The sequence below is a fragment of the Schistocerca gregaria genome, chromosome 1, assembly GCF_023897955.1.
Source record: "Schistocerca gregaria isolate iqSchGreg1 chromosome 1, iqSchGreg1.2, whole genome shotgun sequence".
Lineage (NCBI taxonomy): Eukaryota > Metazoa > Arthropoda > Insecta > Orthoptera > Acrididae > Schistocerca > Schistocerca gregaria.
Window position 1 is genome coordinate 197402104 of NC_064920.1, and position 22872 is coordinate 197424975.

Sequence of the window (22872 nt, forward strand, 5' to 3'; positions counted from 1 at the left end):
TCCAATATTGCATATACAACGCGTCTGAGAGCCACAGTATAAAGTTATGTACCAGTGATGTTCTGTGTAATGTTTGGTTATTCTATGTCTAATTGGCAGCCTGATGCTACACTTATTGATGTTGTCTTATTCAGAGTTCACTTTCATTTTTGTGTATTCATTTTGATGTAAAGCATTGCTGCTTCGTCCAGTCTGTAATTTCATTAGGATACTGAACGTTTTCTGATCAGATAGATTACCCGACGTTGACATAGGTAGAAATGGTCATGTTCCACTACCTTACCTTTGCTACTTTTTTGTACCTTTCATTATCCAGTCTTCCACCTCTGTTCATGGTATTGGAGCAATTTATTACTGGTATTCAAACTTCAACATAGGTGACTATAAATGTCTTTGCATCTCAGACGAATCCCCACTATGAAGAGAAGTGATGATGCTGGTCATAATATTACTGACATTTTGATAATCTCAAACTATGGTTGTTGGTAATCTGTTACCAACTTCCAATTGTATCTCTTCACATGACTGAGGAAAATTATATGGAGTTCAGATGTATGGGTTACTGAATGCAATCCACGTTTGTCACTACTAAGTTGATGAACCTGCATAAAACAAAAAGAAACGGACTGTATGACACAGTCACACCAATAAGCTCATAAGCTTCAACCATGACTCTCCCTTTTCCACCGAGCGAGGTGGCGCAGTGGTTAGACACTGGACTCGCATTCGGGAGGACGACGGTTCAATCCCGCGTCCGGCCATCCTGATTTAGGTTCTCCGTGATTTCCCTAAATCACTCCAGGCAAATGCCGGGACGGTTCCTCTGAAAGGGCACGGCCGACTTCCTTCCCCATCCTTCCCTAATCCGATGAGACCGATGACCACGCTGTCTGGTCTCCTTCCCCAAACCAACCAACAAACCAACTCTCCCTTTCCCTTGCCCAATGCTATACCATTATCTTGACGTTTAGGATTGTATACTGATTTTCCTTTACATCATTTATTTGTGAGCAACGTTGTTCATGACACAATTTACTCATAATATGACCAGATTCAGAGGAGTGCACCTGACCACTATCAGTACTTTCGAGTTTAATGATGTTATACCGTTAGATAAATTTACCACACATTTGTTGTAGAAGGTACTTCCAAATAAGTGTAAAATTTGTTAAACCCCGCTGGAGGGTTGTGAGAGGAGAATACTGGGCACATTTGTACAAGACGGCAGACCCAGAGATACTGCTATTGGTCTGAGATCATTATAGTGTTGCAGTAAAAGAGTGCTAGGCGCACAGTTGTAGGTAGCTGTCTATGAGGGAAAGACGATGGAGTAGGCAGTTTTTGGGAAGTGCTGTGTGAAGCTACCAAGAGTCAGATTAATGTAGGTATGTCAATATTGTTGTATATTGAAGCAGAAGTTTTCATGCAAGCAAGGTAAGTATTTTAAATAATTATGATTTCTGTTTTTGCCAGCACGTTAGTATAAATGAGATGGCTGATAATTTGAATTGTTGAGTAACCCCAGAATGTATGTAAACTATTTTGATAAAAAGGCTAGTTAGATATTTCACTTCTAAGATTTGTTAACAAAGCTATATGTAATTTCATGATTTGCATTTATGTTGGATTAGTCCTTTCCTTTCCTTTCGGCCTTTGTCCCGCTTCAACAGGGCCGTTTTACTACTGATTTGACAGTGTTAGTTGCATAGGGTGGCCGGATGCCCTCTTGTCGCCACCTCGAACCCTCTGGGACGGAATTAGTGTACCCTAGCTGTCTGCATCTAGTGAAGCCATGAAATAGTGCGAACATTTTCAAATGTCTGAGAGTCATGTAACTGAGGCGGAATGTGGGGACCAGCCCAGTATTCACCTAGCGGGATGTGGAAAACTGCCTAAAAACGCATCCAGGCTGTCCGGAATACCGGTCCTCGTCGTTAATCCGCCGGGCGGATTCTATCCAGGGCCGGCACGCTTATGAAGAATTAGTGAAGTTAGATAGTGCTTGCTGTCTAAATCTCATTGTGAATCAATTGTGAGTAATTTAACTTCGACTGTCGGATTTTTTTGAGAAGACAAACTTAACTTGCAATATAATTTCGCAAAAAAACTCAGTGTTAATAATTCACCATAATCAGTACCGCATCCCTGTCCAAGTCATATTTTTTAAAGAAATTGGGTTTTCTTAAATGTTCTCATTTATCGGCCATAGAGTTTCATGTGCATTTTAAGTATCGTGGCCAGCACTGCACACTGCATTCATATTTTATTTTATGAGAGACCAGAATATTTCGCATTACTCTGTTGCTGCCCTAGAGGTAAGACAATTTAATTTATTTGTTAATGTGCACAGGGATTAAAGTTGTTTTCAACATGACCAGATGATTCAGTGCTTAAGGGGCTGAATGTATTTTGCAGTGATTGTATTTCTTTATTGGTATTGAGAGATGCATTGCCCAATCAATTCGTGTAAAATTTTGCTAGAAGCAACACAGGGTAAGCACTTGCAACTACAACACGCTACATGATAATTCGAGTTCAGTATTCATTCCACATTTCACACCTTCATTCAACGTAATCTTAAACTTTTCATTATAAAAGAATATTACAATGTTCCTCATCCTCTCTCTTCCTTTCCTTTTTTCTCGTTGTTCAGTTACCTCAAGGATCCACTTTTCGGGCTTGGCTACTCTCATGGAATCATCTTAAGCAGTGATTGCCCCATACTGAACCCAGAGTATATTCCTGGAAACTCTAGAACTTCACATCAGTCCGAAAACACTTATGCATAATAACTTTCCAGAAAGACAGAGTAGAAAAATATAGAATTGCTCGAAATCCAAAGATGTACTAAGGAAAACATAAGACGATGGAAAAGCATGTCTTCCAACTGGACTGCCAACTCGAGAAACAGCTATATAGTGTATCTTTCTCGAATGGGTGTCTAATGGCAACATTTGACGTGTGAAAACAGCGAAAACGTGGGTGTGGTCGCACACTGAAAGATCGTTGTCTTTTAAATAACTTCCCGATGTTCAATTTAATTCTTTTGACTATCATTTTGTTCAAAAAATTCTAAGCATCATTTTAAGATGAAAAAGCGGATTCACAAGTAACTGACCTTAAAATGATAGGCAGGATGCCAGTGGTGGCGGGTTGTTTATGGCCGCAAAATTCTTAACAATGTCTGTACTTCGTACACCGAAAGGAGGACTCTGAGAGCTGGAAGTGCCGTTGGCTGTTGCCATCTTTCAATGATGAAGCGTGAAAGGCTGCTGGCCGTGCTGAAGCTACGTGACTAAAAGCAATAATCGTCTATAGAGCGTGGTGTTAGGGGACGCTTCCTCCTGGGCGAGATTTGGTGAATCATGGTAGGATCCCCTTTCCCCTTCCTGTGAGGTTGACCTCGTAGTTGGGTAGAAATACGTAAAAATGAATATTCTTATCTAACATTGATTAAAACCCTTTAATAAAACCACGTTTTATTTAGAAAGTGTATTGAATAATGTTTTTATCACGTGATTAGAAACACTATTTTAAACATCCTAACCCTGAACTGATTTGACGAATTCCTACAAAAATTTACCTTTTATTGGTACATTGTATACACCGAATGTTACTGAAGCTTTACTTACAGTGCAGCTGAAAGGTAACATTGTTTGCACCTTCCTTTAAACGTTAGATTACGTAGCTTTTCAATGTCCTGATTTATATTTATCGCCCGTGAACTTCAGCTTAGCTTCCTTCCGCAAGGAATTAAATTGTTACTCGTACGTGTGGCTCAACTTGTCGGCATGCTGATTAACATACCGGTACGACTGTAAAACTGTTCATACAAGTTCGTGCTGAATACAGTAACACCGGCCTTATATGCGTTGCAGAGCACCACGACTGTCTCACTGGCTAACACGCAGTGATTTCAACTGGAGTGGCACAGAACTTTCCGAATGAAACCTCACTCGTGTGCCGTACTTGCTTTAGATCGGGGAATCACGAGCATGCACACCTGTAAAGCATTCAGTTCAGTTCAGAGAGCTTGCAAAGACTGGCTGGCACTTTAATTTCGTCAGTTATATTAACGTACACTACTGGCCATTAAAATTTCTACACCAAGAAGAAATGCAGACGATAAATGGGTATTCATTGGGCCAATATGTTATACTAGAACTGACATGTGATTACATTTTCATGCAACTTGGGTGCACAGATCCTGAGAAATCAGTACCCAGAACAACCACCTCTGGCCGTATTAACGGCCTTGATACGCCTGGGCATTGAGTCCAACATAGCTTGGATGGCGTGTATAGGTACAACTGCCCATGCAGCTTCAGCACGATACCACAGTTCATCAACAGTAGTGACTGGCGTATTGTGACGAGCTAGTTACTCGGCCACCATTGACCAGACATTTTCAATTGGTGAGAGATCTGGAGAATGTGCTGGCCAGGGCAGCAGTCGAACATTTTCTGTATCCAGAAAGGCCCGTACAGGACCTGAAACATGCGGTAGTGCATTATCCTGCTGAAATGTAGGGTTTCGCAGGGATCGAATGAAGGGTAGAGTCACGGGTCGTAACACATCTGAAATGTAACGTTCACTGTTCAAAGTGCCGTCAATGCGAACAAGAGGTGACCGAGATGTGTAACCAATGGCACCCCATACCATCACGCCGGGTGATATGCCAGTATGGCGATGACGAATACACGCTTCCAATTTGCGTTCACCGCGATGTCGCCAAACACGGATGCGACCATCATGATACTGTAAACAGAACCTGGATTCATCCGAAAAAATGACGTTCTGCCATTTGTGCACCCAGGTTCGTCGTTGAGTACACCATCGCGGGCGCTCCTGTCTGTGATGCAGCGTTAAGGGTAACCGCAGCCATGGTCTCCGAGCTGATACTGCATGCTGTTGCAAACGTCGTCGAACTGTTGTCTTGCAAACGTGCCCATCTGTTGACTCAGGGATCGAGACTTGGCTGCACGATGCGTTACAGCCATGCGGATAAGATGCCTGTCATCTCTACTGCTAGTGATACAAGGCCGTTGGGATCCAGCATCGCGTTCCGTATTACCCTCCTGAACCCACCGATTCCATATTCTGCTAACAGTCATTGGATCTCGACCACAGCAGTGTCACGACACGATAAACCGCAATCGCGATAGGCTACAAACCGACCTTTATCAAAGTCGGAAACGTGATGGTACGCATTTCTCCTTCTTACACGAGGCATCACAACAACATTTCACCACGCAACGACGGTCAACTGCTGTTTGTGTATGAGAAATCGGTTGGAAACTTTTTCCTCATGTCAGCACGTTGTAGGTGTCGCCACCGGCGCCAACCTTGTTTGAATGCTCTGAAAAGCTAATCATTTGCGTATCACAGCATCTTCTTCCTGTCGGTTAAATTTCGCGTCCGTAGCACGTCATCTTCGTGGTATAGCAATTTTAATGGCCAGTAGTGTATATTCCCCGAATTAAACAAATTGACGTGAGATTTTCATTGCCTTTTCCCGTTAAATGAGTTTTGGTGATAGTTTGCCGGTCCCCTCCCCCCATTTTGAGCTTACGTAGTTAATGGACGCCCTTTTACGTGATTGGTTTCGTTGCACGTATAAAGCAGCCTCGTCATGCACACATTTTTAAGTGTCGAAGCTCTTCTTTCCTTGTATGGACTATACTAATGCTATCACAGTGAAGTAATTTGAAGCCAAGGGCCAAAGGCAGGTCAATATTCTAATTGGATGTGTTTATACACCAATTACCTCAAAAGATGTACAACCATATCAATACTCCACGAGTCACCTGACGGAATGTGGCGGAGAGTATCTCTGGTACAACTAACTGACACCCACCCCTCCTTTCCCTGATCCATTCACGAATGGTAGGGAGACAATGATTGTTAGAAACCTCTGTATTAAATCTAATTTCCCGAATTTTTCTCGTCATGGTCCTCTCTCGAGATGTATGTGAATGAAGTAACATGCTGTCCGACTCTTCCGGGAACGTACACTCTTGGAATTTCAATAGCAAACCTCTTCGTGACGCACAACGCCTTTATTATAGTGTCTGTTACTGGAGTTTGTTCAGCTTCTCTGTAATGCTCTCGCGCTATCTACACGATCGCATGCTCTTCTCTCTCTGTCTCTTCTATTAGTCTTATCTGGGAAGGGTCCCAGAATCATGGACAGTACCCAAAAATCAGTCGACCAAGTGGTCCTTGGGTGACTTACATTTACTTAATATTCGTCCTATGAATCTCAGTCTGGCATCTACATTTCTTATTACAGTAGAGCGTCGATTGTCCGAAGTAATTGGGGGACATGGGTGTTTGTAAAACTGGTTTGTTCGGATAATCGAACTGTACATGTTTATTTGCCAAAAAGAAGTACTGTACAGTAAATTTATTCATAGAAACTGGCATCTCTTTTAGTATTACGAAGTAACATACAAAGGCAACTTCAGTAGGAATATATAGTATGTGGCACAGTTTATTAAACAAAAATATATACACATTACATACGCATTTTGCATGAACAATACACACAGTATACAAAATTAAAATTGGATAAAGTGGTTGCAGATTCTCCTTCTTCTAACCTTTTAATAATCTCGTACATGTCCCTCATAGAAAGGAGAACACGTTTACGTTTAAGCATTTTGTATCGTCAAGTTCACTTCTTCACGCTGCAACACACAAGTGATCGTAACAGAGAACAGAAGGTTGTTTGCACAGTGAGAAGCTCTTCTTGGGGGTGCGCAATCCTTCAAACTGCGCGGAGCGGCACGTCTCAACTCTAAGCTGGCGCTGCTGTTGCTGTGAACAGCTTTGATACTGCCGCTACTTCTACTGCCAGTGCCAAGCTGACAGAAGTGTGCTGATTGTTGAAACACAGCGACTGGCGGCTTGGCCCGTCAGCAGCGCCTTGTGAAGGCCCCATTAGACGCAATGTTCCGCCAGCGGTGGCCCAGTCCTGCGACTACTGTGGGAAACGTGGTTTGGGAGTGAGTGGGATGATGGACGGTAGGGTGGGAGAGTAACAGGGGCGAGCGAGTACACAGTTCGGTTAAGCGGTCGTTCGGTTGATCGACGTTCCAATAATCGACGCTCTACTGTATTTGTTTTGTGTGGCCATTCCACTTAAGGTGGCACCAGTTGGTTACTTTGGTTGGTTCAAATGGCTCTGAGCACTATGCGGCTTAACTTCTCAGGTCATCAGTCGCCTAGAACTTAGAACTACTTAAACGTAACTAACCTAAGGACATCACACACATCCATGCCTGAGGCAGGATTCGAACCTGCGACTGTAGCGGTCACGCGGTTGCATACAGAAACGCCTAGAACCGCACGGCCACACCGGCCGGCCAATTGGTTACTCCTGGATATTTTATAGCAGGTAGTGTTTCCAGCAATTTGTCATCAGCGGTGTAGCTATACATTAGTGGATATCTTCTCTTACGTATGCGCAATATGTTACATTTATTTATGTTCAGGGCCAACTGCCAGAGCCTGCACCATTCATCAATCCTCCGCAGGTCGTTCTGTAAGTCGATACTGTCTTCTGATGTTGATACTTTCTTACAAACAACTACATCTGCGAACAGTCTTAAAGAGCATCTGATGCTTTCTACTATATCATTTATTACCTGTAAACAGTAACGATACTTCCTTGGTCTACTCATCAAATTAACTTCATATCCGTCGATTTTGTTGCTTTAAGAGCGACGGTTGAGTTCTATCTGCAAAAAAGTCAGTACATTCGGAAATCAGGTCCGTTATAGGGCAAGTTCCATTTTTTTCTTAATTAACGGCAGTGTCAAATGCCTTCGTGTAGTTAAGGAACACGTCACCGACTTGAGCGGCGATGTCTACGGCATTGTGAATGTCATGGACGAACAAAGAGAGCTGAAACTTCTTGGCAGAGTAAAACTGTGTGCCGGACCGAGACTCGAACTCGGGACCTTTGCCTTTCGCGGGCGAGTGCTCTACCAACTGAATGGAAATATCCCCCAGGCTGTGACAAAGCCATGTCTTCGCAATATCCTTTCTTTCAGGAGTGCTAGTTCTGCAAGGTTCGCAGGAGAGCTTCTGTAAATTCTCGAAGGTAGGATACGAGGTACTGGTAGAAGTAAAGCTGTGAGGAGGGGCCGTGAGTCGTGCTTGGGTAGCTCAGTTGGTAGAGCGCTTGCCTGCGAAAGGAAAAGGTCCTGAATTCGAGTCACGGTCCGGCACACAGTTTTAATCTGCCAAGAAGCTACATATCAGCGCACACTCCGTTGCAGAGTGAAAATCTCATTCTGCAAAGACAGGTGAACTTCACAATATTTCTGTTTGCGCAATACATTTTGGTTTTTATAGATGAGATTTTCCTTCTCCAGAAACTTAATAATATGTGAGCACAAAACATATCCCATAATACTACAACAAATTGGCATCAGCGATATGTGTAGTGGTTAGTGTTTAACGTCCCGTCGACAACGAGGTTATTAGAGACGGAGCGCAAGCTCGGGTTAGGGAAGGATTGGGAAGGAAATCGGCCGTGCCCTTTCAAAGGAACCATCCCGGCATTTGCCTGAAACGATTTAGGGAAATCACGGAAAACCTAAATCAGGATGGCCGGAGACGGGATTGAACCGTCGTCCTCGTCAGCGATATGAGTCTACAATTACGTGTCCTACGAACCTTCTTGAAAACGGGGATGACGTGCGCTTTTCTCCAGTCGCTAGGTACCCTTCGATGCTCCAGTGACCTTACGATAAACTGCTGCTAGAAGGAGAGAAAGTTCTTTCGCATGATCTCTGTAGGATCCTACAACTATCTCATCTGGTTCTCATACCTTCCCACTGCTAAGCAATTGTAGTTGTTTTTCTATTCCTCGATTACTTATTTCAATATGTGCCATTCCGATGCTTGTACGATGAGTGAAGTAAGTGACCACATTACGATCTTTCGCGGTGAAACACTTTCGAAAGACCGAATTTATTATTTCCACCTTCTCACTGTCATTTTCCTTTTCGGTGTCAGCGTGATCACTGAGTGACTGAATGGATTATTTCGATCCGCTTACTCATTTCACGTAGTACCAAAACCTCTTAGGGACTTTAGTCAGGTCGATTGGCAAAATTTCATTTTCAGTGCCACAGAATGCTTCTCTCATTTCTTCTGTAATGCTCATTTTCACAACGTACAGCTTTTGTCAGCTAAGTTTTAACTTCTTTTGAACGTGTGATGAAACTCTCCTTGTTTACGTAGCAGTTTTTTTTTTAAGACAGCTGTTAAACCACGGTGGTTCTTTTCCGGGGATTCGTGTTCGTTTGTTCTGAATGTCTCTACTGAAATTTGCTTGGAGTATTTGTTTGCTAGAGAACCCACATCTTATACCTCCGTCTGACAAACGGTTCCAGACTTTTCTTCACTTATATCTAATATTGTCCGATTACAAGATTTGTGGCGGACATCTAGTCATCAACTGGTGTAAGTTCTTAGGGACAATACTAAGAAGCGATATGAACGATATGATATAGGACAATTACGTAAAAGCAATATTAGGGAAATAGAGTGGAAGGCGTTTTGAGAAAAGCAATGCATCCGTGAAGGAAATCAGACACAACATCAAATACATCGCTCGAGTACAACACCAGTTCTGGAGCATTGTTCCAGGGTGTGGAGTCGTTACAGAATATGGGGTCAATTCTAGTGTGCGATTTCAGTTGTTGGCTTTGAGTCACGTCGTCATGGGTGACTTCAAGGGAGAGATGTAAGCGACTTGTTATTAACTGTTATGTGTGGTTGTCTTAATAACTAGCGTAAACCATGCTGTTCATTCCGAATATGTCGCGATTTCCGAGGGTGCGCTTAGGCAAGAACCTAAGCATACAGCGAGTGAAACGCGTACCAACCATGTTTATGATCTTGGTTCGAACTGATACTTAACTGTTTTCTCCGAATATGGCACGATTTATTTTAGGATTTACTCTTTGGTACTTTAGGATTTACTCTTTGGTACTTCAGGTGTATAATTCATGTTGCCGAATCCATACTTTTCGTTAATTTATGTGATTTTACACTAGACGTGTAGTGCGATTTCCTGTCAGATTTTGAGCCGGCTGGTGTGGCCGAGCGGTTCTAGGCGCTACAGTCCGGAACCAAGCGACCGCTACGGTCGCAGGTTCGAATCCTATCTCGGGCATGGATGTGTGTGATGTCCTTAGGTTAGTTACGTTTAAGTAGTATCTAAGTTCTAGGGGACTGATGACCTGAGAAGTTAAGTCCCATAGTGTTCAGAGCCATTTGAACCACTCTTTTTTTGTAAGATTTTGTTTTGGTGTCGTTCTGTACCTTTGAGCTATTCTAGTAGTTGATTTCACGTTTCGTTATTTTTTGTAATTTTTAGTTATTTCTTGTTCCCATCTGTTGCGTTTTTATGTTTCACTATTACTGTAACACTGTACACGGTACTTTCTCCTCACCCACAATCGCGTTTTTCCGCTGTTGTTTCATTGTTTTTGTATTTATTATTAAGAATTTCTCGCGGCTCTGTAATTCGTGATTACATTTCGGCACCATGGAAATGTTTACCAGTAATTGTCATTTTGAACTCATCTGTATGTTGCAAAATTGCGTCCGGGTCATGTGACTGTTCAAAGCTGACTTGTGGAATCGTACAGTAGAATTTATCCAGGATAAGCAAGACAACACATCTAGCGAATTCAGAGACGAAACTGTAACAGAAATGTTTGAGGAACTTAAACAGGACCCGTTGGAAGGGAGACGCTGCACTGGCGAAATGCAGTTAGGTGAAATAAGAGAACCTGTATTTGCAGAAGGCTGTGCGGTCATTAATGCCGCCACTATCGTATATCGGCGTACGTATCACGGCAATGCCGGAGATAGATAGCTAATTTACTTCGCTCAGTAGACGAATGGAACAAAGACAAAAATCACCAAAACTAGTACGATGTACCTTCCTCCTTGCACTGTACAATGGTTTGCAAAGCATGTACACTATGTATCGGGACAGCCGGCTGAAAATGAATTACAATTTCGTGGCGACCTCCATCGGTAATGCTGGAATTGGTTGGGCTGGGTTATTTGGGGGAAGAGACCAAACTGAGAGGTCATCAGTCTCATCGGAATAGGGGAGGACGAGGAAGGAAGTCGGCCGTGCCCTTTCAAAGGAACCATCCCGGCATTTGCCTGCAGCGATTTAGGGAAATCACGGAAAACCTAAATCAGGATGGCCGGACGCGGGATTGAACCGTCGTCCTCGCTCAAATGCTGGAATTCAATTGGGGTTTTACCACCCTTAGTTCCGATGACAGCTTCCACTCTTATAGGCATACGTTCAGTCAGATACTGGAAGGTTTGTTGGGGAATGACAGCCCACTCTTCACGGAGTGCTGCACTGAGGAGAAGTATCGATTTCGGTCAGTGAAGCCTGGCATGAAATCGACGTTCCAAAACATCCCAAAGGTATTCTATAGGATTCAGGTCAGGACTCTGTGCAGGCCAGTCCATTACAGGGAAGGTATTGTCGTGTAACCACTCCGCCAAACGCCGTGCATTATGAACAGGTACTCGATCGTGTTGAAAGATGCAATTGCCATCCCCGAATTGCTCTTCAACAGTGGGAAGCAAGAAGGTGCTTAAAACATCAATGTAGGTCAGTGCTATGACAGTTCCACGCAAAACAACAAGGAGTGCCAGCCCCCTCCATGAAAAACACGACCACACCATACCACCACCGCCTCCGAATTTTACTGTTGGCATTACACACGCTGGCAGATGACGCTCACCGGGCATTCGCCATACCCACACCCTGCCATCGGATCGCCACATTGTGTACCGTGATTCGTCACTTCACACAACTTTTTCCATTGTTCAATTGTGCAATGTTTACGCTCCTTACACCAAGTGAGGCGTCCTTAGGCATTTACCGGCGTGATGTGTGACTTACGAGCAGCCGCTCGACCTTGAAATCCAAGTTTTCTCACTTCCCGCCTAACTGTCATAGTACTTGCACTAGATCCTGATGCAGTTTGGAATTCCTGTCTGATGGTCTGGATAGATGTCTGCCTATTGCACATTACGACTCTCTTCAACTGTCAGTCATCAGACGAGGTCGGCCTGTACGCTTTTGTGCTGTATGTGTCCTTTCACGTTTCCACTTCACTATCACATCGGAAACAGTGGACCTAGGGATGTTTAGGAGTGTGCAAATGTCGCATACAGACGTATGACACAAGTGACACCCAATACCTGACCACGTTCGAAGTCCGTGAGTTCCGCTGACCGTCCCATTCTGCTTTCTCGCGATGTCTAATGATTACTGAGGTCGCTGGATACAGAGAACCTGGCAGTAGGTGGCAGCACAATGCACCTAATATGAAAGACGTATGTTTTTGAGTGTGACTGGATACTTTTGTCATGTAGCGTACATGTAGATGCATACACATAAGTGTTGCAGTTGCGTGTTTTACAATTCTTCTACCCACTCTCAATTAAGTCATAGACTAGATTCGGTTTCTTATCTTTTGCAACCCAAGAAAGAATTTCGTCGGTCCATTTAAATCTATTAGTCTGCAAGCGTGTCTCTCTCACCTTCATTTCATTTTCATTACAGTCAAAGTTATGTCGCCCGCTCCAGTCTGTTCCCTGATCAGTTTGCTTTCCTATCTCTCTTACTAATTGCAAATTATAAAGTGGGCACGAAAGAGCGTCACATCGTGTCGAAACGCCCTTCCCTGTAATGGAATTAGTGCGAAAGAACAGGTGAGACATTCGCTCGATCTTCGTAACCGGCACTTTACTGGCATTTCGGAATCACTCGCTAAAACCTTAAATGTATTTGAAGTTGCCAATATGGACCATCAGCTGTAGAATAGAACGACGACAACGAAAATTTGTGCCGGACCGGGACTCGAACCCAGACTTCTCACTTATTGCGAGCGGTCGCTTTACGATTTGGCTATCCGAGCACACTCACAGCCTGACGCAAACTTCCATAGGACGTCATGTATATGTCTGTAACCTGAACATCCATTACGCATATTCCCGTAGACGGGAGACACTATACTTGCAAGCACGATATAGCAGTGCCTGTGGTATTCTGAATTACGATGCAACGTTCCTTCCGATATCGTAATTTGGAATAACACAGGCACTGCAATATCCTAACGTAGCCTCTCGCTAAAGGCTCGACTCGTGGAGTGAGCGGAGCTAGTAGAGGCCCGCTGTTTCGGGTTGCGCAGGATGTGGGCTGTTGCTGAGGTCCAGTTGTATGGGCCACCCGGTCAAAGGGGGTATCAGGTTGCCAGCTGTTAACCGCTCCGTGCAGCTTCCCACGCTTCATTCACGCTGCCCCTGTTAACTACTTTACGCGGTGGCAGTAGCGCCATCGCGACTGCGTTGTGTGCTCTAGCCCCAAGATCACGTAAGAACCTTGATCTGGGATTCTATCTCGGGAACATAAAGACTATTCAACTGCAGACGCAAAAAATACACACCTGGGAGTGACTTTACGACCTATACATGCAAGGGGAGATACTCAAACGGTTAAGTAACGATAAAGCTGCGCTCAGCATACTTTCAAACACTTTTTCTCGAAATAATTGTATTTATGCAGTCTCCAGCTGCGCAGTTACTTTACTAACTACATTTTTATGTCATATGTTTACAAAATACTTCTTCATTTTATATGTTACAACCAAATGTTCGCTACATCGTCTTCCGTTCCTAGTTCATCATAAGAATAAACCTGATGTAAACATTACGCCCTGTATTTTTCTGCGTTTATTTGAATATCATTGGATTTCGATTTAGGTGGAGCGGAAACCAAGTGCAGTCAAGCAAGATCATGACGATACGTTTTATGCTGCGTTACACACACATAGACCGAGCGATAATGCGGGGCAACAGCTTTACCGGCGCATTAACTCTTGGACAGCACTGGCCAACCAGCTGGTCCAACTAACCTGCAATGATGTGAGCAGTTGCAGTTCAGATGCAAAAAGAGGCGAGCAAAGAAACAATATAACTTCGAATGTCATTTAATTTACAAAATGAGAATGAAACAGCATTCGGCAAAATTCCAGCACTATCGCATGCTTCTTAGACGACCAGACGGAAAGCATAAAATACTCTCGTTCTCACGTAACATAGTATTCTGACTACAAACAAGAGTGATGAAAATTCCTAGATTAAACACAGGTTAATTTTTCGGAGCTATCTATATGCGATGCAAAGGCGCACTGCAGGGTTTTCGCCATATTGTTGAATAGAGAAGAAGCCACTGAAAGGTGTTAACTATAGTTACTCGTCAGGTAATCTCTTAGATACTTCCTTATCCGAGTCCGAGAAACTCATTTCAGTTCTGGAACTGTCATCTGCTACATTGATAAAGAGTCGACCAACAACAGAAGCCACCCAGGATCCGCTTTTTCTCCTTTTACGACGTGCCGTTCCATATCCCGCCAGCGCTCGGCAGTGACGTAAAAAAAAAGCTGCGTGCGTTAGTTTCAGTACTCCTGGCAGCCTTTTTATTTCTCGGGCCAATACCCTTAACTTGGCTACAAATCAGTTCTGTTGGGTTCATATTCTAATGGTACAGTTCGCAAATTGTAAAAATGCAGTATTTGTATGGTGTGCTCGATGGTGTGAAAATGATAGTTTTTCGTGTTTCTACGATGCTTATCACTCTGGTTCGTGTGAGACTACATCTGTGGTATAAAACAACGGACATATTCCAAATAAAGAGTTACTGATTTTCATTTTCACCCTTAAAAGTTAAATTGTTATGTTTTCTTAATTTAAGTAACCTTTATTAACAATATTTCATAAAATATTGGTAGTTAATAAAGTATATTTGAAATGAAAACAGGAATTTCGCCTGCACTATGTAATTAGAAACAAGAAGACATGCATTATCTATAAAAAAATGAGGATGAACTATACAATAACGAGTTGTAGGTATTTCAAATTGGTTATGGCGAGACTTCAAACAGCAATTAATGAATCGCACATGGTTATCAAGCTACTGCGCTACCTATTCTGCTATACATCCCATAAGTATTTGCATTTCAACTTATTAAATGCAGTCCTTTGGAAAACTTCAAAGCCGACTTTTTTCTGTAAATTTATGAAGAAGATTAAAAACAACTTATTTTTTGGAACTTTTAAACAGAGTTCTACACGCATGTTTCATTACATAACAGGAAACAGCATCGGACATTTTCATACACTGTCACTGTACACGACTTTTGAAATAAAAACTACATAGCTAAAGCCTGATTAAGAGAAACGTTGATGGCTGTTAACGATTAGAATATCTTAGTCTCATTTAACGTAACTTAGTAATAAATGTCTAATGCGTAAGTAGGACCTACTTCCAAGAGTGTAATAACCCCAGTGTACTTATGCTACGCCGTCTGACAATCATCCCGTTTGTATTTGCTTACATCATCTCTATTATTATGGTGATCAGAGTATAATTATAAGTTTTCACTCCAACTAACACAAAAATATAAAATATTTTTATCATTATTTTCATTTTCAAGTGATATAATAATCTTATGATGATACAGTAATCTTATGTTGTGGATGTTAGTAACTGATAATTGTGTTCGACTCGTAGTACGTAGTACGTTGTGGAAAAACTGTAGGTAAGAAATTCTGTCCGTCCACGATAAGTTGACGAAGAGCGAGGGGAGAGGGGCGGTCATCATTGCATTCATAATCATCATCGTCACTATCACCAACGCTTGAGGGCATGGTATTGATAACTTGATAACTTCACCGTTGGCCATTTCCATTATTTCATCTCGTTCTAGTACTCTTGCGCCAGCAACCTTGCCTCCAGTCCTGAGCAGTAACTGAAAGGAAAGCAGCATTAACGAGATTATGGAGTCTTTCCTTCGAACATGTCACCAGTGACATTGTTCTCCCTGAAACTGTGATTTATTTCGGCCTATGCCAATTCTATCAGATTTAGATCGCAGTTGTAGGGCGGTGGCCTCTTTTCTCAACGACTTTAACCACTATGTACGCTTTGACGGGTAATTTGTTTTCCTTCATTTCAACAGTTCAGATTTCTTCATTGAGTCGTTGCAGGTTATTTGCCCATCTTACAACCGCTCGAACATCGTAATCCTGAAACCATGTTTATTAGGCATTCTGTCGAACTTTCTGTTGTGGTATGACGCATTGCCCGTAAAATCACAGAATCGGATGGAATATTACGAACGGCCATATCTGCAACACCCCGTCCCATCAACGTCCGCTAGTTCCGTGAAATTCAAGAATTCGCGTGAAACCACTTGAGCTTGAGAAACTAAAACTGTGTGCCAGACCGGGTACCACACAGTAAGGAAGTTTGAAAGCAGTGCACACTCATTGTGGAGTGAAAATTCGATCAAGCTTCTTGTGTCTTGCTGCAAGTACTTGTCGAATTTGTCTTTTCCTGGAAGTTCTTCTCAAACTTACAAATTTGTGATTGTTCAGTACCGGTGCGAAAGTATCATTGTCGAAAAGCTAAATGGTACAAAGACAGACGGAAAGAAGCAAACGACCCGTTGCAATCCTTAAACACTCATAATTGCCAGAGTCAATTAAGGAACTGCGTAATGAGTTTACCAATCAATTTGTTTCGCAAGATGCAAAGAAGAACGGCAGTACAGACGTCTTTAAATGTTAGCTGTTTGTTTAATGTTACCGTAACATAAATGCGTTACATTTATGATAAAAGTAGTAAATACTGCATACAAAAATCGAAGATACCGCTACATATTTTTGTTTCCTGTTATCGGATACTTAATTGTACAATAGCCAAGAGATGTTCGAAATTCGCATACGACATCCTCAAAGTTTTTAATCTAAATCTCTGATTTTACTTAACTGAATAGTGTTTCTTGGTAACATGTATATGTGCTAGGGATCAACACAACGAACAAATAATGAGCTACAAAAATGACAGCAGACGGTTTTTTCTTGTGACATTAGTTGACTTACGTAACCCTTAATTCGGTTGCTGGAGCTGGGTAATTTCAAGTCGTAGAATTTAGAAATTAACCAATAACCACACGATTCTTAAAATAATCCAACTCTCTTGTATGAAAGAGCTATAAAGGTCTGATTACTTTACAAATTAGCTAACTTGTTAAGCATGTGACGTTAAGCAGTTAAACGAGAAAAGGGTTAGAGACTGTTTGAAGTTATGCTTAAAGTTTGTTGGAAGCCGCTAAGTAAGTCTACTCTCATTATCAAGCACAGAATGAGTATAGTCTCGTTAATTTTATTCGTACTCCGTTTTAAACAAAAGCTATTTTTCTACACATCTCGGTCATTATGACGTCATTTCATTAACTGTATCACACAGTGATGTAATGCGCAGGTATATTCAGTGGTGTACGTGGATATTGCCTGCAAAGGATGTTGCGAGTACCAACAAAAAGTAAAGAAGGATAATAGTAATGGTGTAATAAATTAAAACATCATGCTGGATGCTGAAGATTCACTGCATGAACAGCGATAAGGTAGTGAGCGATAATTGTTTTTCCTTTCGCAAAAGTTTGAAATTGTGTACAGCATGCCTCCAAATTATCTTTACAACTCTGTACACGTAAATTTAAAAAAAAATATAATAGGGAAAACGATGAATCCACCCATATATAACGCCTTTCTTTTTTCAGGTTAGTTATTGACGAAAATGTCCCCCCTCCCCTCCCAGCAATTGAAACAGTGTGTGATATTCGCAATTGTGAATATGGACAACCATCAGCTGTGGAATGTTTGATGGCAATGGAAATTCGTGCTGGACTGGGACTCGAACTCGGGTTTCCTGCTTATTGCAAGCAGTCACCTTATCATTTGGCTAGTTGATCGCTAGTCACGGCTACACCCAAAATTTCATATGTCATCAACCATTCGTCTACAACCATTAATCCTTTACGTATATTGCTGTACAGGCAAGACATTTTATTTGAAAGTCGCTTGCCCGGTGTTGGCGAATGAATACGATATTGTAGTGCCTGTGTTATTTATGCACCAACAAGTGATTTCCAAGTAAAATGTCTCGCCCGTATGGGAACGTACATATTGGATGTACAAGTACAGGTTGTAGACTTATGGTTGACGACATATGGAACTTTGGGTCTGGCCCTGAGTCGTGTTAAGATAGCCAAATAATAGGGCGACCACTCGAGACCCAACCCGGCACAAAAATTGCATCATTGTCATTCTGTTCTCCAATTGATGGTTGTCCATATTTGCAATCGTGAATACGTTTAATGTGTGGAATGGCTGATAGTGCCCAGATCAGACACACAGGTCCAGTGAAACTTCCTGGACTGTTACAGAAGTGCACCACTGTCATATCCGAGCATGAAACAGCGGTACGCGTGGTTCAAGAAATCCGGAAGAATTAAAAAGGGATGAGTTCTGGGTGTCAGAGCAAGTGTGATGTGATGTGGAATGACAGGCATTCATCTCGACCCCAATCGGATCAAACCATCAAGCAGCTGAACAGCTGCAGCTACCAACAACCACGATGCACAGGGTGCTACACAAGAGAGTCAAGCTCCATTCCTTCAAGGTGCGGCTGGTGGACATTATTCAGCCTGATGACAGGCCAAAGGATAAAACATTTTCAACTGAGATTCTGAGTACCATTGACAATGATCTAGATTATGCGAAAAATAGTATGTGCATGGATGAAGTTTGCTTTCATGCGTCCAAGAAGGTATACTGACACAATGTGAGCATCTGGGACTCTTGCGAACTCCCACTTGGGCTTGGAAATTTTGCCCAACAGTCCAGATGTAAACATGTGTTGTGGTCTGTTTCCTTGCAGAGTTGTTATCTGGACATGTTCAAATAGTTTGAATTTTTGCAGGTCGATGAACTGCAGTGTGACATGAAGCTGCAGCAGGATGGTGCCTCTCCTCAGTGGGCCTCGATAGTTGGGAAGGCTTTGGATGACACATTTTCAGGTCACTGGATTGGTAAAGGAAGATTCATTTCCTGTCCCACAAGGCCTCCAGACTTCATTCCTTTACATTTTTTTCTTTGGGAGTTTGTGGAGGATTCTAAGTCCCAGTCCCCACTATGGAACCTACAGGAACTGCGCACTTGCATCAGAGCAGTAATTGCACAAGTTAATGAGAACTTGTTAGACCACATGTAGGAGAAACTGGAATATTGTTTAGATATCCTGTGTGCTATCTTGGCACACACATTGAATTCTCCTAAATGGCTACTAAACCATTAGATGCGTGTGAATACTGTGCCACAAACTGCAACTTTCTACTTATTCTTATTTCTGAAACATACATGATCAAAGTAATAAAGATCATTTTGGAACACCATGTTTTGAGTTTGTTGGAAGTCACGAAGTATTCTCATTGACAAAAAATGTGTGAATATAGTCTGGGTAGTTGGCATGCCATGAATTACGCTGCCTCAAGCTATATATACACCATTTCTAACTGTAATATTTATTTTAGTGTGTTAAAGATTTAACATAAGATTATAACATGAGACTATATCTCCTAATGAGTGGATTATGACAGAATTTAAAATTTTTGAATTCAGTTAATAATTACACGAAATACTGAAAACGAAATTTTTGCCCATGGCAGCCATTATATAGGCAGTGTGCAGCCAGGACTGTGTACCGTAAACCATGAACTAGTTAGCAGTTTGGGAAATAAAGATGTCTGAATCTTGAAAAATCTTGTGACGTGGATACAGATTTTTGGCTGATAGGGACACTCTTAGTAATGGCAAAGCATAAAAAAAGCGTCCACACTGCATGGCAGCCATAAAGAGAACTGAGACCACTTGGTGAGGATGCAGTCAATGGTCATAGAGATCCTCCTTCTGCAGGGTCCCAACAGGGACTCACCTGCCCCTTGGAGTGCGGTGGAATACTTGGGGGCCGGGGAGGGGGGGGGGAGGGGGGGGGGGCAGGTAGCCATGATCCATCATTGTGAGGAGACCTTCCCTGTGGCGAGACAGGAGGGTGGTAGTCCGGGACAATGATAGGGGTGCCTTTAACAGGAATGACCACAGACTTCTGAAATTGCACCAAGGATGGTGTGAAACAATGATGAAATGGAGGTGTCAGGGTCCATCAATGGTCCATCAGAGTTGAGCCGACTAGGCACTGTGTCCTACGAGCCATCATAGCTAGGAAACCATTGGATAATAGGCACTACATGATGTCAGCCAAGTTTACATTGTTAGGTAGGTTGTAACTGTGCGAGAATTTACAGGCGCTGCACCTATATTTCATTTGTCATTTGGCACCACTAGGAAGCCGTCAAATACATTAACATTTAGATCATCTAACTGAAGGTGTTGGATGTCAAGGCATACTTCGAAGATGTCGGATGCAGAGGGGTTGGCAGCCACACCATCCTATTGTGTAGCCATGGGCAACACTGTGGGTAAAAGCAGACAGTGCATGGTTGACTGAAGTGTTCCACTTAAGGTTAATGCTGGCTTGAGCAGATTAATCATTTGCTTGCCAGGAAGAAAGGTATCAAATATGTGGATCCATATTTAAGAACCTTGTGAGCAACTGTTTACAGTTGCTGTATTGCCAGCCAAATGGTATCATTGCAAAGCATGACAAAATCAACAGTTGACCAATGCCCTGCTGATGAAGGTGTGCAGGATGGTATGTGGCTGTGGAGGGGTCACTATGTGAAGTTTGATGAGAGTGAGCTGGTCCGTGGCTGATTAGCCTGAAGAGTGCTGGCAGAATGAGTGTTTCACTGTACAGGACATCTGGCAGGGAGGCACCAAGGTCATCTTTGTGCTGATAGGGAATGCCAAACAGTACCCAGGCTAGACCCTCAGTCCAATGATCCCCATGACAAGACAGCTTTCGAAGTACAATGCCAGCATTTGATGATGTCTTGGTGGTGTTTGGAGATATGGCACCAGCGTTCATCACAGAGGCTGAGTAGTTTGTTGAACAATGCAGGATCAGACTGCCGATCTTGACCAGTGATTATAGAGGTCAGGCAACCGAAACAGGAGACCCAAGTATTGATGAAAGTCCTGGCTGTTAATTTTGCTTGATTCTTGTGAGGGGTATGGCCTCTACCCATTGTGTGATGCACTGGAAGACAGAATATGTATTGGTAGCTGTCAGAGTTGGTTGTGGCACTACCAGGTCAAGGTGTACATGTTGAAAGCATCCTTTTGGTATTGCAAACTGAGAAAGTGTTGGGAGTGTGTGATGTCCCATGTTTCTCTGCTGACAGGCTATGCACATATGTGTCCACTCTTTGATATCATTTTTTACATTAGACTACACAAATCATTACATGATTAGTCATGTCATTGGGCAGTTATCAGAGTGTGACAATTTGTGAAGCTGTTTGAAGATCTGCAGGGCACAACTTCAGTTTTGCAAAACATAACATAAGAGGTATTTATGTGTGCCCAGAACTGGACGATTTTCCAGCTATAAGTTGGTCACATTATCGTGGAGTAAATCTATGTGTTGTTGAACTTGCAGCTGGGCCTCTGTGAATTTACTATAGTCTGTCAGTGCAAAGAGGGTGATAATGCATGACACATAGAGTGCAACAATGTTTCCTGTGCTGTGCAGATGTCACATTGGTCATGAACCACACTGTGTAATTAAGGTGGCAGAGCTATCAAGGGCAAGTGTCCTTTGAAGGGCTGTGGATTGAATCCACTGAAGGTTGAGGGTCGGTGTAGATAGCGAGTCATCTGCCTTCCACATCATCTTTGAATTGATGTACCAATTCATACATCACCAGTAGTTCATGGTAGTAGCACTGTGAAGTGATCAATTTACACCAAAAAAACTGGAGTGGTCACTGTATGCCAGTCACTTCTTGTTGCAAAATCACTTCAATGGCAATGTTGTTCACATCAGTAGTAATTGTGAGTTGAGCAAGCAGAAGTGAATGTGTCAAAATTGTGGCTTGCATGAGACACTTGTTTATTTGCTAGAAGGCATGCTGCATGTGAAGGGTCCATTCAAGCTTATGTTTCCCAGTAGCATTATTGTCCATGAGAACTTCTGTGAGTGGTGCCTAAATGGTGGCCGTATGATGTGCGTGGTGATGACAGAATTTAATCATCCTAAGGAAACAGCATATCTCATAAAACTGCTGTTGCGGCAACAGCTGGCAGATAATGTTGGCTTGCTATCGTGTAGGGTGAAAATTGTCTCTGTTGATGACATACCTTAGAAAGGTCACTTCAGACTGCTGAAGTTGGCATTTCACGTCACTAAGCACTATGCAATGAGCACATCGATTTTGTTGAGAAGCAGTTTGTACCATTCCTGGGTAAAGGAGAAGATGATAATACACTACTGGCCATTAAAATTGCTACATCAACAAGAAATGCAGATGATAAATGGGTATTCATTGGACAAATATATTATATTAGAACTGACATGTGATTACATATTCACGCAATTTGGGTGCATAGATCCTGAGAAATCAGTGCCCAGAACAACCACCTCTGGCCGTAATAATGGCCTTGATATGCCTGGGCATTGAGTCAAACAGAGCTTGGATGGCGTGTACAGGTACAGCTACCCATGCAGTTTCAATACAATATCACAGTTCATCAAGAGTAGAAACTGGTGTATTGTGATGAGCCAGTGGCTCGGCCACCATTGACCAGATGTTTTCAATTAGTGAGAGATCTGGAGAATGTGCTGGCCAGGGCAGCAGTCAAACATTTTCTGTATCTAGAAAGGCCCATACAGGACCTGCAACATGCAGTTGTGCATTATCCTTATGAAATGTAGGGTTTTGCAGGGATCGAATGAAGGGTAGAGCCACAGGTTGCAACACATCTGAAATGTAACATCTAAGATGT